The sequence below is a fragment of the Anopheles stephensi genome, chromosome X (genome assembly GCF_013141755.1).
Source record: "Anopheles stephensi strain Indian chromosome X, UCI_ANSTEP_V1.0, whole genome shotgun sequence".
Lineage (NCBI taxonomy): Eukaryota > Metazoa > Arthropoda > Insecta > Diptera > Culicidae > Anopheles > Anopheles stephensi.
The window spans coordinates 16,354,672-16,377,883 of record NC_050201.1 but is presented as its reverse complement, the minus strand read 5'-3'; the positions used below and the strand labels follow the sequence as shown (position 1 = coordinate 16,377,883).

The 23,212-nt window shown below is 42.4% G+C and overlaps 1 long non-coding RNA gene across 2 annotated transcripts; it reads right to left on the bottom strand.

The window, feature by feature from the left end:
- Positions 1-1,134: 1,134 nt before the first annotated feature.
- On the bottom strand, positions 1,135-4,914 carry LOC118512042. 2 transcript variants are annotated; one of them, XR_004906223.1, is made up of 5 exons: positions 3,499-4,914; positions 3,249-3,434; positions 3,098-3,163; positions 2,059-3,000; positions 1,135-1,348 (listed from the first exon to the last, which is right to left on the bottom strand). It is a non-coding gene; the product is annotated as an uncharacterized LOC118512042 (long non-coding RNA). The 2 variants fall into 2 exon arrangements; XR_004906222.1 differs by having other exon boundaries at positions 3,249-4,914.
- Positions 4,915-23,212: the final 18,298 nt, after the last annotated feature.

Below are 23,212 nucleotides of genomic sequence, written 5' to 3'. Positions count from 1 at the left end.
TTGTAGAAAAGAATTTTGGTAGATTGTGATCATGGACAACACCCATTTGTTTAATTATTACACGCTGTACATAATCACCTTTTGTTTTACTTTTTACATAATACCTTTTGTTTTACTTTTTTGTAGGGTGGACTTCTTTAATAAACCATCATCTAACCCACTACTCATTGTGTGACGAAGTATGCGGTACCGTGTTGCGCAAGGTTTCGTTTGATTCTTGCGTATTCTGGTTTATATTAGCTGTTTCTTAGTGAGTCATCGTTCATTTAATAATTCAGACTTCTGAGGTAAATCCACAGTTAACTAACGGTACCATCTCACAGCCCACTAAATCACTGATGAACGACCAGGCCGATTAGCTATGTTTCATACATGTTGTTTGACAGAAAATAAAACTAACGTAATTTTATTGTTTAATAGGAACTTTAAGCGTTTATGCATACAAATTTTATGCTACAAATAGCATATCTTTAACAGTATAGGTTCCTCTTTTCACTCCAATTCCCCTTTTATACCCTCAATCAAACAAACCACCTGGAAAGTTCCAAATAGTCCTTCTCGTTTTCCTCGGTTCCACTCACTCCATCTGCTGCGGACGCGACATAAGAAAGATAGGGAAAAGTAAGATGGGCATAAGGAACGAAAAAACATGCAAAGGAAACATAAATAAAAAACACAAAATCACTTCAAAACCGTAACCAGCGTAACAGCCTTTGAGAAGAAATTCGATATCTTATCCCTTATGCAAGAGAATCATGTCATGGCAAGGTAACAAACTATATGATTTAGATGTTCAGGAAAACTAGCATGCCAGCAATTACCATAAGACCCTAAAGGAAGACGAGGGAACCCAAAAGAAGGACACTTGAAATCGACGCCCAAAATTTAGATACAGTCGCCGCAAGATCATGTGGGTGACCTAAAACAAATGTTCAAGTACGAAAGGATTCTAGGAAAAAACAGGCCTTCAGCCAAGAAACTCGTAATTAAATATTTAGGCTATGAGCGTACGTGAATCAAGCCGGGTAAGGATGCGCTTTTTAAGAACATCTAAAGGACCAGGGTAAAATACAAAAGGCCAACATGTGGTAACACTTGAAGATAAACTACCTACAGTAAGAACTATTTTCAAAGAGTAGATAGAAAGAGTTCTATCTCTTTCGAACCTTTCTATCTCTTTCTAACATTCAAACTTACGAGGATATTTTAGTATATAAGAACAGAAAATTTTCAATAAACTCGACTTGTAATCTTCACTCCATACGAAGCAGACTTGTGCTTTGCGGCTTGTGCGGAAGCGATTGATATTCTCTTTTTCAAGAAAATATCAAAAGGTGTATGTTACTACCTTAAAAATTAACATTGGTGGATCCAGAACGGATTTGTAATCCGCACGTTACAAATTCTGAAACAAACCATGAAAGAATAATTTCAGCAAGGACACGGACCGAACCACGAGGAATTTTTTAATTCTAGGTTCGCGACCATTCATAATTTCGAACAACGACGGACCGAACCACGAGGAATTTTTTAATTCTAGGTTCGCGACCATTCATAATTTCGAACAACGACGGACCGAACCACGAGGAATTTTTAATTCTAGGTTCGCGATCAATATCGTCAATCTTAATTTGGCCGAAATCATACCTAACTGGTAGCCGTAACTTTGAGGACTCAAAATCAATGGTTTGTATCAAAAGTGATTGAACGTTGTGAGTGAAAATATTGGTTACAAGGTCATAAAAAGGGATCGCCTACTTGATCTTACGGTCCGCAAATATAAATCGATAAGCGAACGTTGCATCAATGTTCTGGATACGCCCGACACTGTTGTTTTATGTTACTTCAAGGTAAAAGAAGTTCTATCTCTTTCGAACCTTTTCTTTCATTCTAAAAACCTAAGTTTCGGGATTGTTTTAGTATATAAGACAGGATTTTTGAGAATAAAATTAACTTGTAATCTTCACTCCATACGAAGCAGACTTTTGCTTTACGGCTTGTGCGGAAACGATCGATATTCTCTTTTTCAAGAAAATATCAAAAGGTGTATGTTACTACCTTAAAAGTTAACACCATCATAACATCCTATCTGCACATATCCTTACCCTGACCACATGCATACAGGAACACCGGATGCAAGAAAGAACAAAGGATTACCCGGGCCAATCGTAAACAATTTGCGAGAATTGAGCTGTGTACGCTTCGGTCAAGGTGCGTAACTGTTCATGCCTTTGGAATTTTTGACTCTCCTTTGGATTGCGGACTCTATTGCACTCCTTCAACAATTTCCCTATGCAAAAAGGACCCTTATTAGCCAGTTGTGCTCTAACCTTCGTACGCTTAAGTTGTGCTCTAACCATAGTACAGATCAGTTGATGAACATATCTATCAGTTACGCGTCACACCAGTAAATAAAGTGTTTAATGAAAACCAACCCATATTGCTTCCTTCATCGTGTCGAAACAGGAACAACAGGTGTCTTGCATGCTATTTTTAGCATACGGCTTTCCGGATACTTTCTCATTTAGAAGAAGAAGAACGCTTTGAAAGTATTCATCATTAGCTAAATTATCGTTAAAAACTGCTAGCTCTGCTTCCGATGTGAGAAATGCTCCGGCCCCTGCATTGTACCTGCTCCATGAGTTGTTTTCTTATGGTGATCAGTCAAATAATTCAGCTCAGCCCAGATTGTTGCAACCGACTTATTCAATATACTTAGTTGCTCGCTGGTTTGATTTTCAAATGCTGAGCTTGTAGCTGGATTTGTCCAGCGCGGCATCCAGCATAGATTTTTGTGTACTGCTTGATGCTACAGACACTGTCTCAGGAGATGTATTTATGAGAATTTTTGGCCGGTACAATTTTCCCGTTTTCAAATTAAACACTTTTCTTTCTCTGAAGCTGCATCGATGAAGGAAGGTCCCGGCGTTTTGACGTTGGGTGTTGGTCGATATATTTCAACTGTATTGAGCAGCATATGATTGTACCGTGCGATTGTTGCTGGGACCGGTAAATATAAGTATGTGGTAAGTATTAGTTGGTATAGTTTTGATAAAAAATATTGAATTATATTATGTTTTATTGTTTTCACGTATACCTTTGGCTGGAGCTCCGTTAAAGCTGATAGGTGGAACAAATCGTGAAGGTGCTGTACTGGTTGTTGCTGAAACATAAATGAGAAGTATTAATTGGTATAGTTTTCATAAAACATATTGAATTATTTTGTGTTTTCATCTTTACAGGTATACCTTTGGTCGGTGCTGCAGTAACGTTGATCCTGGGTGATGTTGTGCTGGTTGGAGTTGTAACCGATGCTGCCTGTGGCACAATTTTGTTGGCCCTGATGGTGAGCTACGGCAGCCTGAACTTTAAAGCTGACAACGTGCAACTTTGTAACGATTGAAACGTGTTTGCCGCTTCCCGAAACATGTTTTCTACGAAAGATGAAGTATCGTTCACCATTTTATGTACGACGTAAAGCACCATTTTTCAACTCACCGTCCTGTTTTTTTTTTTCTCTCTCTCTCTCTCTCTCTCTAAAGGAACTCTGGCGCACACGAAGAGAACAACGTAACACTAGTTTGTATAATAAATCAAAATTCACGAGCGTAATATCACAAGGTAGTCTTAAACGTAATTGTTTGATTTTGTTTTGATTTGCGCTGTCATAGCGCCTTTGCCGTATGACAGCTTGGACTCGAAAAGGATGAAAAAATGCTTAAACCAAGTGTTTCAACTGTTATAATTGCCTAAATCTGGTGCATTTTTAGACAAAATTTAGTTTCGAGATTTGGGGAACGCTACTCGAAAGATGCTATTAATCTGCTATAAAATGTCAGTTGGGTAGTGTATTCGAGCAGTTTTGGCCCCTCAGACGTCTCGCATACATTTTAGGTACGTGTGAAGAATCATTTAAATTTTCGTGATGCATCCCGCACTTCCTCACTGTTTGGTCCTCAACCACATCCCGGCACAATCTTCATGCCCCCCACCTCAACCAACCCTCACCCCCGCTACTGATCATCCATCCGCCGTCACCAGACAAGTGCAACAACCAGTTCAACATATACCACCTCATTATTCCTTCGCCGCATGCACAAGATGATTCGAGTTTACACCACGCCATTGAACGCATCAACAGTGTCGGTGATCTGTATATACGACCACTTACACCTCCACAGCACCTGAAAACACTCAACTTACCACTATCACATCACAAATCAAACGCTGTTCATTTGCCCATACAAAAGTATGCTCAATGCCTAAAACACATCAAACTTCACGCACTACGCACACCATCCGGCACCCATTCTCCATTATTCGGCAAAAAAAAATCCCGATACGCCATTGCGAAGTTTAACTGGAGAGACCGAACTAATTTACCGCCTTATGACCAGCGCCTTCTATTGTTAGGACTAAAAACACTACAAAAACGACGAAATAAGGCGCAAGCGTCACATAATGCTACACGAAACTAGACATAACACGCGATATGGCGCAAACGGACCTTTGTGCACTATGACGCGTCGTTTCAACGATTTGGCAAGCCGCTTTAAGAACACGATGTGTTAGGAGACAGGAAAGATGAGCACCAAAATTAAGTATTTAAATTAATTATAAAATGGAAAATTGGTAAACTTGTTAATTATGTAACGCTCTCGTTAAGCTTACGCAACGCGATCGAAGCTTACGTACTTAACTCAACGAATTCTCTTTTGATGTTCTCGTACTTACCGAGACTTTGCTGAACGACACCCAACCCACTGCTCCCTTTTTTGATGAGAAATTTTCTTGCTTTCGCTATGGCTGATCCACTGTAAATAACTCGAGGTCTCGAGGCGATGGAGTAATTATTGCCAGTTCCTCTACACTGATATCCAGACGGGTATCTACTAGCATCACTTCGTTGGAGCATGTATGAGTTTGCATCGAGTACCTGAACACGTTGTATGTAAGCGCTGTGTATATGCTATCCGCTAATGCACAGTAGCGACACACCTACTAGTGATGGGAAAAGTACCGAAAAATAAGTAACGGACCTGTTTTGCCAGAAATAGTACCGATAACGAAAACCTGATTACTTGGGACCTGTGTGTTGAAAAAGGTGACATGCATTTTAGCGGGATTTATAGTGAAATTTTACAAGGTGAATGCGAAAGAAAACCAATTACTTGTGTTTGTACACAACCCTGACGTGTTGACAGTCGACGAAAGCACGATCGTACTTTCGTTAAGTTGGGTCACTCGCGTAGCCAGGATTCGTGTTGAGTGCAGGGGCGCTCACACGAATAAAAGTATTAAATATAAGTGCATTAGGAGAAATAAACCCTCTTACCTGCGAACTTCCAAGCAACACAAACGACGGTAAATATTCACCACTGCAGCAAAAAAACCACATCCGAAAAATCCCGCGAACGAACAACTTGTTTTTACTTTTTTCGAGAAATATAAAACCATTTCACTTTATAAGTACCATTGACTTATTTTGGCAAAAGATGTATAAGTAAGAGAGAAAAGGAACTTTTAAAATTCACCTGGCACAGACCTTGATAGTAGTAGCTGCACTCTCCCTCAAACCGTAACAATGAACACAAGTGAGTGTCGAACTGAGCTGAGTTCCAGAGGTAATGTGGATCTGAAAACACATGACTTTCAACTTGTATTTCACTTAGAGCTACAGAGGGTGTAAATCTGCAACTATTCATGATCTATGCACGAACCCATCACAAAACACTACTCCATACAGTTAAACAATTAAATCGAAGTTTTAGTTTAATTCACATCTACTTACCCCTATTTTTTTATTCATAAGAAACGGCCTGGCCGTATTGCTACTTAGCCCTATAAGTAGATCCAGATTTTTTGCAAAACACAATTCCATTACACCCCTACGCCGCACGCAATATCATTTTGAAAAAAAGGTTGCATTACTCTTTCTGGATGTTCCTCGTGTTAATCCCTGATTAATCAAATGGTCGTTTAGTTGTTGTATAATGATTAAAATATCTTGTCAAAAATTTCCCTAATTCAAGTGGTTTACTATACAAACACACCAACTACCATCATCACAACCACAAGCAGCAATAGACCCGGACCAAAACATCGAACTCCAACACAACCACCGCAATAGACCTTGACCCCCACACCGCAAGCTCCACTCATTCACAGCCGAGTATGCGCAAGATAAGGCAAAAAACAAGGAGGAAATGCCTTCTTAATTGTTGGTTTTTGTCATTTTCTTCTTGAATTTGAACATGCGGTGTTAACAATACGGCGCAAGCCATCTTGCTTGAATTATAAATAAAAAGGTAAAAAAAAACAAGCAGTTTACTTCTTCATTGCATGCATTTCACCAGATACAAATAACGATCCACGTTTTCATTCCCAGTACAAATAATTGGTCGTAGCCAGTGAATTTATTTTTCAAAATATCTAGTGTTTTTTTGTTCATGAAGGACGGTCTGGCGGTATTGCTAAAAATATCTAGTATTATTGAACCAGTATTATTGATTTTTATTAATAGTAAAAAATAAAAATGAAAAAATAAGATTTGTCCCAATATTCTAACACAATTTCTAAACTCTATTCAGGAACAGGGATAAATTTGTACCTGTTGTACACAGGTACTTTCTCTTCACTAACATCTACTATCGCTAAGTTTCGCGAAAGCCAGCTAACAAATTGGTTACCCTCGGTGTTGTTGCTACGGGAACAACAGTGGACGTAAAACGTCCCCGTTGGTGAACCGGCCACGCGAAGGTATGGCCGATTCGGAAAGGAAGTCGCGCACCTTCCTTGGGGCGTTGAATCAACGGATGCAACGTACCTCGCACAGGTCAGACAAGTGGCTTCATTCCCGGATTACCGGGCGATCTTCCAAAAGTGGACCTGATGGGAGGGGCGGTCGCGATTCTTCCAATTCCTCCGACGGAGCAGTTGGTACTACTAGAGCACCGGCCCGAATTCCGTAGGGAGGACGAGGTCGAATCTTCCGCTGACCAACGCTTGGACACTGGCTTCTCTCCTAGCTTCCGACGAAGTGGTAGACACCGCTGAGGTGTCGGATCCGGTCTTCGGAGGGAAGCAAGGGGAGATTTCCGGAGGCTTCTCACAGTCACGATTCCTATTAATTTCCGTTGGAGTGGTAGACACCGCTGAGGGGTCGAATCCGTTCTCCGGAGGGAAGGATTATTTCGGATCTCGTGCCTGGAAAGAACCCTGAAACTCTTACGACGCGTTCGGTTCGCCGGTTAAGAATTGTGTCCTCTTTATTGAATAAGTTGATTTCTTATATACTAATTTTGGGGTACCTTAGAATGAGACGAAAGATCATTCTTTCTTGTTTAACTATTTCCTTGTGTTTACTATTCCAGCTTGTGTTTACGTATCCTTTATGCTAACGCCGCATTATGCTAAAGTTTAACTCACTATCGTGGTCGCAAACCACCAGTTCAAACCCATGCTATAATGTTTGTTCATTGATCAGGAACACTTGCGTTTTACATAAGGTAAACATTCATCGCGCTGGACGCACTTGCCGTTTGTCACATGCTGTAATGTAAACGTTAATCGCGCTGAATGCGCATGTTGAGGCGCGCATTGTTCTATAAACATTTTCGATGCTCTAGCACCGCGCTAAAGGCGTTGTGTACGCCACACTGTATCATAAACATTGGTCACGCGCTGCTAATGCCTTATCCGCGCTGATTTGCTGCCTAAGCTGAAATCTTCTCGTTGCGTGGGACATTCTATCGAAAGAATTGTTTCTTTCATGCAACATGTTTAATCAAGATTTGGTTTGATTATGCCCAAGGTTACCTTCCTCTGTCCCTAGCGCTGTCGCGTTCGCAACATACCGCCCCTTGTAAAACTACAAGTTTTACCAAATAACGCGACTTATGATTTCTAGCGTGTAATAGCTATTATGACGTGCCTTGACGTGCATTATTATTACTATCGTTATTCTCTTTCAAATAGCTTAATTGAAATCATTTCACTCTCATCTTTATAACAAAATTATTTGTATCTTGCGCACGCAACTATACCACGATGAGTTATAGATGTCCAGACGCCTGATGAGTGGTCGCAGGTGAAATGTTGTCTTCGAGTCTCGCTTGGTCGAAGCGAGTTTGCCCATACTGTTCTTGAAGATCTATCTCGTGATGCAATTCAGGAAATATCTTCTTCGTCTTCTGGTTCGGTCTGCGCACTGGCTGTTTATTTTCGACTTCCGCCTGGCTGTCAATTACGGTATTGTCTTCCCCGCCGCTCGCCTTTCTGCTTTCTCTCATGTGGTTGCGATGAGATAGTAGATTCGTAAGCGAGTCCCAGAACGAGGCTAGTAGTTGCCAGCCGATGCCGTAGATATCATACAGTATTCTACCGTGTATGATGGTGTCTACTATGAACTTGAAGCTTCTGGCGATTATGTAGACACCCAAGGCTGTCGAGGTTATATTACCTAGCCATGTCGACCATGACACCAACTTGTTCCAGTATCTGTTAAAGGCACTATGGATAAGATTCTCCGACATTAGCGGTTCGAAGGAAAAGCCTTGCAGATTTGGGTGCTGGCCGGTTATCATCTTGTGTAACACCAAAGACGCGATTCTTTTGTCCTGCTGTTCGTAGACCATGTTCTTCATCTTCTGCAGGTTATCATAGTCGTAAACCCCACTTTCCATCAGGCTCGGTAAGGGTGTGTACGACCAACTCGTAACGATGTCTGATGTCAACTCTTGCGGGGGTGTCGTTTCTCGGAGTTTGTGGTCCGTGGTATACCATCTTCCACCGATAGCGAATTTGGCGGGCAGCAACGGTGTGCAATCGATTTGAGTACCTCTCAGCTGTAGTATTCTGGTAACCGGCGCCATGAACATGGATTGGTTGTTGTATTTCACCGGTATCTCTTGGTAGCAGTCGTGCTTGCTGTCGTAGGTGACGTAGACTGGTTTGCATTCTAGGATGTACAAAACCTCTGCAGCGACTACTGCGGTGTATCCGGGACGTTTGACCAAATTTGAGACGAACTCGCTAGGGTTGAGGCGTGCGAGTGTTAATTTGGTTTCCAATATGGCTTTATCGATCTTGCACATTTCGGTCATCACCGTTGTGTAGACGTCGTTTAGCTGTTGCCCCAGGTAACTTTCCACCAGCGTAATCTTGGAGTTAAAATAGGTGAATAAATCCAAGTTCCTCCCGTTCTCCGCCTTACGCTTGAACGGCGATTGATAACCGTTCAGCTCGAGTATGAAGATGCGTGGGTGGTCTGTGACGTAGCTGTCGAAACCGCAGATTTGTCTTGTGTCGCGTGCTCTTATGGAGAACATGTGTTCGGGTGTAACAAGAGTGTACACTGCGGTCATTGAACCTCTGACGTCGTCGCTGTCAAATGTCTTGTTGACCGTACCTTCGTAGATGATTTCAAAGTCGGTTCCTTCGCACGGCATTTGGTGATTTTTCTCCCACGTGAAGTAACCGAATTCTGCATCCAAGCACCATCCAACGCTATATGAGCATACGATCCCATTTCGTAAGGTGATTTGATCGCTCTCGATGTTCGTTGTTGTGAAGTAGTCGTACATGCTGATCTCGTATTCGTAGAAGACAAGCGCGTTTTCCCAGGCTTGGGATGAAGTCGCGTAGAGCCCTCCGACGCAGGCTGAACCCTTGATGCTGCCGGTGACAAGCGTCATTCCTCTGGTGGTATCATTGCGGCTTAATTCCCTAACCTTATAATTCATGGAGAGTGAAATTTCGCCTAACGTTTGAGCGGTTTTACATTCTTCTGGAGTGAATTCCTTCACAATATACGCGTAACCGTTTTCGTACTCAGAGGTGTGGGACCACGCGCCACAATGTTTTATCGAGCGTTTGATTACTACCTTGCATTGGTGAACATGAACGAATTTTTTAGGGCTTTGTTGCAATACTTGAATTCGCGACTCGTTAATGGTTATGTTCTTTGTCGGGGTTTCGCAAGAGGCTACATTTATGAGAGAGTAACTTGTGATATTGATGTTGTCATGCGCACAGTCATACGCGATCAAACCTTTCATCGCACTACCCATGGCTTGAGCTGAAATGAAGAGCAAAATCATTAGTACCAAGACATTGTGGTTGAGTAAATGCGCCCTTGAACCCTTCGATTGAGTTCGTGAGTGTATTTCTGCTGGCATATGCCCTCGTTTGGTCGCAGTGGCGATCTTCGAGTCAGCTGTTACAACATCAGTGTACCATGTACACGGATTTATTTTTCTTTTACGGTTCCCCCGTTTTGATGGTTTACCGTTTAAAATTTTATTGGTGGTGTTTTCTTCGTAATGCACACCCGTGAACGCTTGTTTTTCTAGCTTGTCTTCGGGGGAGACTTTATTAGTTCCCGTTGTAACTTCCGGATTGTGTTTGTTGTATACATCTAAAACAGCTACCCCGGTTACTGGGCGGTTATATGTGCCTTGTGCGGTTTTCACTTGAATGGACCTTATTTGTTTGTCCTGTCCCTTATGCACTTCTACCACTCGCCCCTTCAGCCATGTTCCCCAATTCGTGGCATAGTCAGTTATGACGACGATATCGTCGATTTTAATCGAGTCTGTTGACTTATTCCAGACGCTGGGCGATTAATGGAAGATATTGTTTCCTCCACTTATTCCAAAAGATTTTCCCATAATGTACCATCAGACGCCAGTGCTTTCGTTCCAACTGGTGTGTTTGGAATTCAAATGGAAGAGAATAATCCCCTGCTCTTCCAATCAACATATGGAACGGTGTCAGCGCTTCATCGTCTTCGTCATTCAAGGGAATATTTGTAAGCGGACGCGAATTTAAAATGAATTCCGCTTGTATTAGTGCTCCTCTCAATACTTCTATTGGAGGTGGGCGTTGTGGTCTACAGTGAATCATTTCATTGAGATTAGATTTAATTATTCGGATTAATCTTTCCCAAGTTCCCCCGAAATGAGGTGCCACGGGCGGATTGAAGTGCCATGAGAGGTTTAACTTCATGGCCTTTCCATTCTTCATTACAGAATTTATCTGTTTGATTAATTCCTTCAACTCGTTGTTTGCACCAACAAAATTCGTTCCATTATCGCTGTACATATGCGACACCGCCCCCCTTCTTCCCTGGAAGTTCATGAAACACAACAGAAACGAATCTGTGTCCAGCTTTTCAGCCAATTCAATATGGCTCGCTCGGGTTGTCATGCACGTAAAAATGACGCCCCATCGTTTTTCGACTGAACGTTTTACAGTTACCTCGAAAGGCCCGAAATAATCGACTCCTGTGTGCGTGAAGGGGAAAACGTATGCGTCTGTTCGGCAGGCAGGTAAGGGAGCCATTATAGGTGGTACTGGTTTCGCCCGGGCGTTCTTGCAATACTGGCATCTTGCCTTTACGTATCTAAATGCCACATTAAGTCCTGGAATGAAATACCTTTGTTGCAAGGCTGCCAGAACTATCTTATCCGATTGATGGTTGTACATTTCATGGTACCATTGGATAATTAAATGTGTTATGTGGTGGTGCTTCGGTAGTATTACCGGCACTCTAGCTGCCCTTGGGAGGTTTTGTGTGTATTCCAACCTACTCCTGAAACGCATTACGCCATTTTCGTCTAACATGGGCGTTAGTTTTGATAACGGTCCTATAGTTGTCAATTCTTTGTTTTCGGCCAGATCTTTCATCTCATCAGGGTATGCATCCGCTTGAGCCTTTCGGTACAGGATATTCTCTGCACGAATTCGGTCTTTTACCGTGTAATCCTTTGTAAATGAATTCCTTCTCAGCCCGTAGTCCACGAATTTCATTACCGTGCAGACTCTGCGTATTAGTTTCCACCAGTTCGAAAACTTATGTTCCTGTATGTAATCCTTTTCTTCTTGGTGGATATTTACCGAATGAATTTCTTCAGAGGTCTCCACGATCATTTTCGGAGGCCATTCATTTTCCGAGTGTTGCAAAAATTCCGGACCAGTCAACCATTTTGACGGTTTTGTGACTACCTTAGTCGCTTCGTCTGCCGGGTTTTGATCTGAAGGAACCCACCTCCATTGATCCGTGGTCGTGGCGTCTAATATTTCCCCGATTCGATGAGCCACGAATTGTTTATATTTTCTGTGAGACGAATTTATCCAGGCCAACACTGTTTTTGAATCACTCCAGAATGTTGAACTGGCGATCTTCATCCTCGTCTCTTTCCTGACCGTTTCCCATAATCTTACGCCGAGCAAGGCGGCTTGCAATTCCAATCGGGGAATTGATAGTGTTTTAATTGGGGCCACTCTAGTCTTAGCAACGAGGATTTGGACGTGTGGTTGTCCGTTGTTCTCGCTTCTCGCGTATATTATAGTTGCGAAAGCCATATCAGACGCATCCACGAAAATGTGTAGTTCCATTTCCGATTTCGGTGATTTTAACACCCACCTTGGAATTCGTATGTGGTTGACCAGTTCAACACGAATGAGCCAATCATTCCACATTTTGAACAGCTTATCTGAGATCGAGTTATCCCATTCGCTTGTTTCTTTGTGCAGTTCCTGCATCAATATTTTTCCTTGTATCGTAACATGGGATACTAACCCGAGTGGGTCAAAAACGCTCATGACAAACGATAACACTTGCCTTTTAGTTGGAGGCATTAATCTATTGAATATCTCCAGTGGTAGGTCCTTTAATTTTGCTTGGAATCCGATGTTGTCTTTTGTCGTGTTCCAGTAAATTCCCAAGATCTTTGAGGGTTCACCATCCTTGCTGTCCAAAATTTTAATCTTGTCAGCTTCGACCCTGTCCTTCGGTATTGTGCAAGAATTTCCTTGTCGTTGGAACAGAATTTGGTTATGAAGAACCCGCCCTCTTGATGCGCCCTAATCACTTGATCAATCGTTTCCTTGGCTTCTTCCAGGGAGTTAAAACTGTCGTTGTAATCGTCAACGTAGTGTTGATTGATTATGGGTGTCAAGGCTAAGGGATATTTTTCTTTCAATCTCTCGGCGTTACTATTCTTTGCGGCTTGCGCAAATGACGGTGAGCACGTTGACCCAAAGGTCATGACTTGCATGACGTACATATCAGGGTAACGATTCTCCTCACAATTTCGCCATATATAACGCTGCGCGTTTTGATCTTCTTTACGTATCCTCACCTGGTGAAACATTTCCTTGATGTCACCGCAAATGGCATACCTTCCTTCACGGAATTTGATGAGAATTCCAAACAAGGAGGTAGTGCTATCGGGTCCTGATAGTAATGCCGAGTTGAGAGATTGTCCCTTTGCCTTGGCGGCCGCATCGAAAACCAATCGAGGTTTAGGTGGGATGCAATTTTTATTTACGACAATAAAATGTGGCAGATAAAACAACCGAGGAACGTCTTTTATTATTTCCCAGGGTTCCAGTTTCCTAGCGTATCCCTTTTCGACGTAACTCTTGAACGTCTGTAATGCCCAATCTTTTAATGCCGGGTCTTTGTTTAGTTTTTTTTCTAAACTGACCAGCCTTGACATGGCGTTATCGAGACTTACGGGAAACTCGTGGTTATCGTTTTTCCACAATAAACCAACTTCATATCTTCCGTCCTTATATCTTAAGGTTTCCTTTAAGATGGCCTTCGCTCTGGCTTCATCTTTGGATTTCGGAAGTCGGGCAACTGGTTTGACCCCAAAGTCTTCCACTGAAAAGTACTGGGTCATCATTTTACGAAGGCCCTCTTCACCTTCGTTTATTACCATAGAATAGTCTGCCTCTTGATTCTGATTTTTCCCATAAACCAACCATCCTAACCGCGTCTTTACTGCGATTGGGTCACCTTGCTTTCCATATCTATGGTGGAATCCCATCAGCAAGTGATTGTGCCTGATGCCAATAATTATGGTGGGTTGAACCATATCATAGGATTGGATTGGTAAGCCTTTTAGGTAAGGGTGCCTGTTGCTCAGGTCCTCATAATCTAATGATTGAATAGGCAATCTTAGATTTTCAATTGTCCTAACATCTTTTAGGACGAAGCCCTTCCTAGTTGTGCCCTTTATCCTCAATTGTACACTTTGGCTTTTTTCATGGTTGACCTTCTTTCCTTGAGTCCAAACCAACTGTAATGGAATCTCCTGACCATGGAGTTCGAGATTCCTTGCAACCTTGGCATCTAACCGCGTCAAGGATGACCCAGGGTCCAAGAATGCATGAGTATTTACCCTTTTGTCGTTGTTTATTAACGTGACCGGTAATACTTGATAATGTGTCATTGGAGCCCTGTGATCTTCATGATGATTGTTCACACTTTCCCTTTCTGTCGCGGGTGGAGAGATTTTTACATGGAGCATTCTATGGTGCTTACCTTTGCACCCGTATATGCCGCATGGCCGTGTGGTCTTGCAATCTTCTATTTTGTGGTCATTCGCATTCAAACAACCATGGCATAAATGCTTGCTTTGAACGATCTTCAATCGTTCTGCTGGAGTTTTTGTGGTGAATGCATAGCACTTGACCGTAATGTGCTGTTTATTACATATCAAGCATCTCTTTGTACCTTTGGATTTCCTTTCGAAATCCTTACCCCCTTTTATTGGTTTCGATAAACCCTTTGATGAGGTTGGTTGCTCATGGAGATGGACCCCCCCTTTTTGAGTATGTGCTGACATTGTTTTCAGCATATTGGCCGTTTCTGCGTAAGGCTTCAGCCAGTCGCATAGATTGTCCACTGTTTGGACTTTCGAAAGTGACTCCGACTGAGTCATATATCTGGCTCTTTTATTTTGTAGGGGTTGTGGTAATTTCGCCACTAAGTCCATTACCAACGTATGGTCCCTGAGATAATCTGGTTCGTTTATCAGATTCACTATCTGAATGAAATTTTCCAGAGCGTTCACCATTTCCCCAACTATGCCTTTGGGGTCTCCTCGGATTTTATACAGGTTGTTTCGTAACTCAAGGTATACGAGGTCTGTTCTTCCGAAAGAGTTCTTTAGACGTGTCATAATTTCTGGCACGTTTTCTGCGTCCATCATTAACTGCTGGACACTCTTTAGCGCCTTTCCGTGTAGGGCTTGTCTTAGGCGGGAAAGATTTTCCAGATTAGAAAATTTTCCTTCCTCGTTTGTGGCGTCAAACGTCTGCTTGAAATTTGGCCACTCTACAGGATCGCCTCCGAATTTAGGCAACTGCATCAGTGATTGCCTTTTCAATAGAGTTTCCATGTGCGTGCCCTGTTTATTGTTTTCGACCAGTGTCGTTACAACCTGCAGGAAGGCTTGTAGTTGCTCTTGGGATTGCTTGGTGTGACCCACTATCAGTTCCTTGAAACTTGTCTCGAGTCCCTCTGTATCCTTTGTAACCTTGCCCTTATCTGTTCCTGATATTTCAAACGCCTTGAGACGATTGATCTCGTAAGCGATTTTCTGGCACTTCACACATAGCCAATGCTCGCTTGGCTCAGGTTTGCGCGTCAATTTTACGCAAACCAAATGGAAACTCCTATCACATTCGGAGCAGTCGACCATTATGTTGTCGGAAGTGTCTTCCCTCTCACACAACCGGCAACTGCCAAGTGGATTCATCACAAACGCGTAAGGCATTTTGAACGATTTGTATTTTCCCGGATTATAATAATGGAAAGGCCTTCACTTACCGCGATCCGATGTCGGGCTTCTAATACTTTTCCTATGTGGTTCCGGGATAACTACGACGATAACCGTTGTCTGCCTTCCTCGTGTGATGTTTCACTGCCCTTTACACTTCTGTCGGAACCAAACTTGTTCACGTTAATGCGCCTTGTTGCTGTGATATTCGATTTGAATCGTTCTGTCGAATAATTCCACGATATTCACCTTTCACTGCTGTTCTTTTAGGCGACAGCACGCCTCGACTGCGATATTCGATCGGGTGAAGTTACAACGCGCGCGATCACTGTAACCTCCTCTCTGGAGCCACCATGTTGTTGCTACGGGAACAACAGTGGACGTAAAACGTCCCCGTTGGTGAACCGGCCACGCGAAGGTATGGCCGATTCGGAAAGGAAGTCGCGCACCTTCCTTGGGGCGTTGAATCAACGGATGCAACGTACCTCGCACAGGTCAGACAAGTGGCTTCATTCCCGGATTACCGGGCGATCTTCCAAAAGTGGACCTGATGGGAGGGGCGGTCGCGATTCTTCCAATTCCTCCGACGGAGCAGTTGGTACTACTAGAGCACCGGCCCGAATTCCGTAGGGAGGACGAGGTCGAATCTTCCGCTGACCAACGCTTGGACACTGGCTTCTCTCCTAGCTTCCGACGAAGTGGTAGACACCGCTGAGGTGTCGGATCCGGTCTTCGGAGGGAAGCAAGGGGAGATTTCCGGAGGCTTCTCACAGTCACGATTCCTATTAATTTCCGTTGGAGTGGTAGACACCGCTGAGGGGTCGAATCCGTTCTCCGGAGGGAAGGATTATTTCGGATCTCGTGCCTGGAAAGAACCCTGAAACTCTTACGACGCGTTCAGTTCGCCGGTTAAGAATTGTGTCCTCTTTATTGAATAAGTTGATTTCTTATATACTAATTTTGGGGTACCTTAGAATGAGACGAAAGATCATTCTTTCTTGTTTAACTATTTCCTTGTGTTTACTATTCCAGCTTGTGTTTACGTATCCTTTATGCTAACGCCGCATTATGCTAAAGTTTAACTCACTATCGTGGTCGCAAACCACCAGTTCAAACCCATGCTATAATGTTTGTTCATTGATCAGGAACACTTGCGTTTTACATAAGGTAAACATTCATCGCGCTGGACGCACTTGCCGTTTGTCACATGCTGTAATGTAAACGTTAATCGCGCTGAATGCGCATGTTGAGGCGCGCATTGTTCTATAAACATTTTCGATGCTCTAGCACCGCGCTAAAGGCGTTGTGTACGCCACACTGTATCATAAACATTGGTCACGCGCTGCTAATGCCTTATCCGCGCTGATTTGCTGCCTAAGCTGAAATCTTCTCGTTGCGTGGGACATTCTATCGAAAGAATTGTTTCTTTCATGCAACATGTTTAATCAAGATTTGGTTTGATTATGCCCAAGGTTACCTTCCTCTGTCCCTAGCGCTGTCGCGTTCGCAACACTCGGGGACTTCAATCCACCTACCATCGAGTGGTTGTGTTCGCTTTCAACTCGGCATGTTCCGGCTCACCGTCACGCTCGCATTACAAATCTAGCACCACTTCTACAATCGGAGATTTCTTAATTCATACGCAACAGCTGTGACCGTATACAGGATCTTGTACTGTCTACTCTTTATGCTTCATCTTTATGCACTGTTGTACTAAGTACCAGCTCAACGCTTTTACCTACCCATCTGCATCATCCAGTGCGTAATTTTTCGTTGTTCATCTCTTCGACGCCTGCTGCTTCATTTAGTCAGACTCCTTCGTTCTTTCTTGACTTCAAAAGGACAAACTATAATAAACTGCAGGAGACGCTTGCCCGTTCTGATAGGTCTTTCCTTTCGGGTTGCTTTTCAGCAGACGAGGCAATTGAGTATTTCACAAACTAAGTTAATTCCGCTCTTCACCTATGTTGTCCCCGTTTTAAGCCACCATGGTCTGGACCTGGAAAACCTCCCCGTACGTAGGGCTGACTACTTTGCTACGAGTAAAATCAAGTCACAGAAAACCAGAAATGGTAGGCCGAGACCTCTCGAGGTTGAAGTGAAAGAAGAAGAAGCTTACAGTTTCTCCTGGGGCCGATGGTATTCCTGCCTTCGAACTGATAAATTACCTTGAAGTCCTTGTACCGCACCTTGGCACCTTGAAGTTCTGACGATTGTATTTAATTTATTTTTAGTGTCGCACACATCCCCGCTCCTTTCCCCTTATTTGTCAATGACGTCTCTTCCATTCTTCTCACTGACGGTCATCTGCTTTGTGCTGATGATCTCATAATGCGTCTCACTGCAAATCCGCATCAACTCTCAGCGATAAAATAAACTGTAAAAAAAATCTCAGCTCAAATTGAAAGATGACAGGGTTTACCTAGTGGCTTTACGATTTGAACGGTATACTTCGTTTGTCTTGATATGTATTTCCTTTTCTGTCACGTAATTCCATTCCATCCGAATCTATTTTATCTCTTTTATCCAAAAATTCTTGCTCTATGTAAAGAATGGCCATATTGTTTAATTTACATTATCCCATTGAATTCCGCCGGACTTGACAATCAGTTCGGTTCTAGAGCTCGTTCGACTTGTTTTACTTCGTACTCGTCAGAAAAAAATAAAAGTAAGAAAAAATACATTAAAACCAGTTCTTCTTCTTCTTTGGCCTAACGACCTCTTCGGTCATGCCTGCCATTTCTGTCTTACTAGACTTAAAGATACCACGTAGTTAGGTAGTCAGCCCTCACTACGGGGGAACGTTTCGGATGGGATTTGAACCCCGGTCCTGCCGTATGAAGTCCAGCGCCGTTGTCGCCTCCACCACCGGGTCGCCCCACCAGTTGAGTTAATCCAGATAATTAAAATTAAAACCATTAAATTAATTAATTAAAACCAGTTATAACCAGCGGATCGAAATGTCGGCGGAGAACGTGTCCACGATCAAGCTGGACCTGATAACCTGAGCACATCATCAACGTGTGCGCACGTTGAACTCAAGGATCCAACCGTAGCGTTGGAAATCGTCGAAAAAAACGACGGGTGGCATGTTATTGAGTGACGAGAAAAGAACTATCCGATCGCCATTTCTATGGATGATGGCTCAACCATCGTGAAGATCCATTTATCAAAGAAAGTGTCAAACGCCGATATTGAAAAATATTTGAGAGATTATGGATAAGTAGTGTATGTCACCGAAGGTGTATGGAGTACAACATTTGCAAGTGCTGACCTACTTAATGGATTTTGGTATGTAAGGATGATAGTAAAAAAAAATCAATCCCGTCGAATGTCCGTATAAACGGCGAAGCGACATACAGTCCAGCAAACGACATTCCGAAAATGCGAAAAGGCTGTACACCATGGCATGACTTGCGTACTGAATCGCAAACTAGTGTCACAAAAGACCAACATTAGTGATGGACTAAACACATATGCAAAAGTCGCACTAACACACATAGTGCAATAGAACCGTACACACATAGTGCAATAGAACCGTACCAGCACCTAAGCCAGCACCAGCACAGACAAGAAGCGGCTGTTAAGCATCCTCACAACCAGGCACATCCAAGTAACAAAACAACACGACAACAGCTATCACTCCATTGCTGTCAAGACACAGAAATAAAGAGCATACGAGACAGTGACGTTCACTATCTGCTAAAAAACAAGCTGACAAAAAGTTGACGGATCAAATCAAGTTAGCAAAAAAGGAAGAATGCGTTACACGAATATTTCGGCATCTGACGCAGAAAGTGAAAAAAGTAGGAGGGAAAGTTCCTAGGGGAACATTATTTTAAAACCATAAGCAGGTAAAATGAATCAGAATCACATGATATCTACATCATATCGAATCGCATCCATAAACATTGCTAACATCTCTAGTAGAACAAAAAGACTTTAGCCCAAAAAAGATGCCTTAGGAATCTTAAATCTCAGTAATGCACTCCAAACACGATATACCATTTACAGCTCGTAGACAGCTGGTATATTCTTAAAAAAGATGTCAAATTTACTCATGTTACATCTAACACAGCTTCCAGGATTGATCGATTATATATTCCCCAATACTTGAAGGAAGCACTTCGTACGGTAGTTTTTTAAACCGTGACTTTTAGTGATCACAGTTGACAACGCAAGAAATAATTGATGAATTTCGTGAAAACTGGATAAAATGGACAATACACAAAAAAATGGTAAATGGACAAAATGGTAGACAAAATTTGCAAAAACAAGGATTAAAAGCTTCTTTAAATGGAAAAATTGCCTTTACTATAAACAAAAAAATAGGGAATATTAACGTCTTCACTGACGTCTTCAAAGCTGAATTAATTAATTTTCAAAAATAGCAAACTGAGAATTATATGACAATAAGTAATTCATACATACTTACTTACTTACTTATTAGGCGCTACAACCGCTTTGCGGCCTTGGCCTGCTGCAACAATCCTGTATACCGCCCACGGTTTAGCGCCGTCGTCTGCCAATCCGTTATCCCAGCCGTTCTGGCGGACGCATCAACGCCATCACCCCATCTCAATTTGGGCCTACCATGCCTCCTCTGTCCGTGTGGACGGCCTAAAAGGACTTTACGGGCTGGGTCGTCCGGTGTCATTCTCATGACGTGACCAGCCCACCGGAGCCTGGCGAGTCTAATTAGCTGCACGATGGTAGGATCATCGTACAGCTCATAGAACTCGTCATTGTAGCGGTTCCTCCACACATACGGGGCCAAAAATCCTTTTGAGCATTTTAATCTTCACGCGGCTAAGAGGGCTTCGTCAGTTTTGGACAGAGTCCATGTCTCAGAGGCGTATGTGAGTATTGGGACTATAAATGTTCTGTAAAGTCCTAGCTTCGTCCGTCGCGACAGGTATTTAGAGTGGAGAAGTTTCCTCAGGCTGTAGTATTGGCCCAGGACCGGTTGGCAGCCAGCACCCCTGCGCGTAACTCAACATCAATGTTGTTGTCGGTGCTGACTTTTGACCCCAGAAAGGTGAAGTTTTGGACAACTTCGAAGGTGCGGTCACCTGTACATCTGTACATCACCCCTGCGTAAATCAGTGTTTGTTAGCAGAGTAGAGAGAACCTCAAACCAATGATGTTTATGTCATCAGCGTATGCTAGGATCTAGATTGACTTATAGAAGATGGTCCCCGAAGTTTCCACCTTCGAGTCGCGGATGGTTCTTTCTAGCGCCAGATTGAAAAGGAGACAGGCAAGCCCATCTCCCTGGCCATCTCTTGGTGGTAGCAAAGGGCCCTGAGAGTTTTCCATCCACCTTCACCTGGCATGTGATGTTGGCCATTGTCATTCTTACAAGCCTGGTAAGCTTGGCCGGGATTCCAAAAGAGCTCATTGCGTCGTACAGTTTTACCCTGGCTATGCTGTCATATGCGGCATTAAAATCAATGAAGAGATGGTAGGAGTGGAGCTGCTGCTCCGCCATCTTCTCCATGATTTGCCGCATCGTGAATATCTAGTCAGTGGTTGATTTTCCGTTTCGGAATCCTCTCTGATAGTCTCCAACTATCTCTTCAACGAATGAGACAAGTCGATCTCGTTAGATTAGAGAGAAAATCTTGTAGGGTGTGTTTAATACCACACCGTAATACCCCTGTAATTGCTGAACTCTAGCCTATCTCCCTTCTTGTATGAGGAATAATTTATTTATTTATTTATTTATTTATTTATTTATTTATTTATTTATTTATTTATTTATTTATTTATTTATTTATTTATTTATTTATTTATTCATTTACCTTTTTCTGCTACCTGGCTTAACTAAGATGAGTGAACCTAACCTAACAGCTAATAAATTGCACAATATTACAAAAAAAACAGGAAACAGAAAAAAAAACTACCGAAAGCTCAATGCTGGAGAGGAATAAAGGAAAGAAGGAGAGAAGGAGCGAACAGAAAAAAAACACTAAGGGACATGAAGAGAGGATAAAACACGAAACCAGAAGGAGCTTATACAGGTATTAAAATCGAAATGAACATAGAATCGATTAAACCATCGGAAACAAGAGAGGAGTGGGTCATTAAAACATTACAAAAACTGACGCGTTTCTAAAGATAAAGGATCGCGAGAACGGAGGGCACGGGAAGGATTTATATGCTCCTTAGACAAGGAAAAGCAGATCCGGAGCATCTGTAGACCCTCGAAGCATGGCGCCAACGAAACAAGCCTGAGCAATGTGGCGTCCCAGATTTAAGGAATCTAGTCCAAGGAGTCGATTCCGAGTTTCGTAGGAAGTTAATGATACATTACCATTGATCCGTCTGAGTGCATCTCTTGTAAAATATTTTTGAAAGCTCTCAATACGGTTGCAACCCTCAGAAGTACATGGGCTCCAAATAACGCAGGTATACTCTAAATGAGAGCGTACCAAGCTACAATAGAGTGTGCGCAAACAAATTGGATCGCTGAACTCTTCCGATAAACGAAGGATGAAACCAAGTGTGCGGTTAGCTTTTAACAATAGATTGTCGACATGCTCCTTAAAGTTCAACCTGCTGTCCAGTATAACCCCTAGGTCACAAATAGAGGATACACATGAAAGACGAGTATTAGACAAAGAGTAGTGAAAAGTAACAGGAATACAAGAGTGAGTAAAGGAGATAATAGAACATTTATCGGGACATAGACAGATAAATGTTGACGAACACCAATCAGAAAATAGATTTAAAGAATTCTGAAGAAGGAGACAATCAGCAGAGGAAGATATAGTACGAAATATTTTAATGTCGTCAGCGTACAGGAGACAGCCATCAGGGGATAAAATAGAACATACATAATTAACAAACAGAGCAAACAAGAGGGGACTAAGTACACTACCTTGAGGAACACCAGAGGAGCAGGGGAAACAACGAGAAACATGTGGACCAATTTTAACACAAAAAATGCGACCCTTAAGGTAATCAAACAACCAGTACAATATGGGGTTTCCAAAAACTATTTTATTCAATTTCGCTAGTAATTGCTCATGAGAAAGGCTGTCGAAAGCTGACCGAAAATCAGTGTAAATATAATCTATTTGACTGCCAGCTTCAAAGTTACAGAAAATAAAAGAAACAAAAGACATAAGGCTGGTTGGCGTAGAACGACCTGGCATAAAACTGTGTTGTTGAACACTAATAACCGACTTAGAGCTGTGAAAAAGGCTAGGGTAAATAGCTAATTCACGAGTTTTAGCCGTAGCACATGTCTTTGTTATCCCGCGATAATTTGATACGGATGTTCTGCAGCCTTTTTTTGTGAATTGGAAAAATCCAACATGATTTCCAGCATGAAGGGAAACAACCAGTAGAAAGCGATAAACTGAAGAGCTTAAGAAGAATTGACGCATGTGACCCACGACACATTTTCAACACTGAGGTAGGAATGCCATCGGGGCCAGGCGAAAAGGATGATTTTAGTGTTGAAAGAGCAAACTCGACCATTTCAAATGGTATATTAATGTTAGGCAAATCAACTAGATTTTCGAGTGTATACAAGAGTGCAGGTTTTCAAGAGTTAAAATCAATGACAGGATCAGTAAATACACTAGAAAAGTGATCGGCAAACAAATCACAAATATTCATTGGTGTGT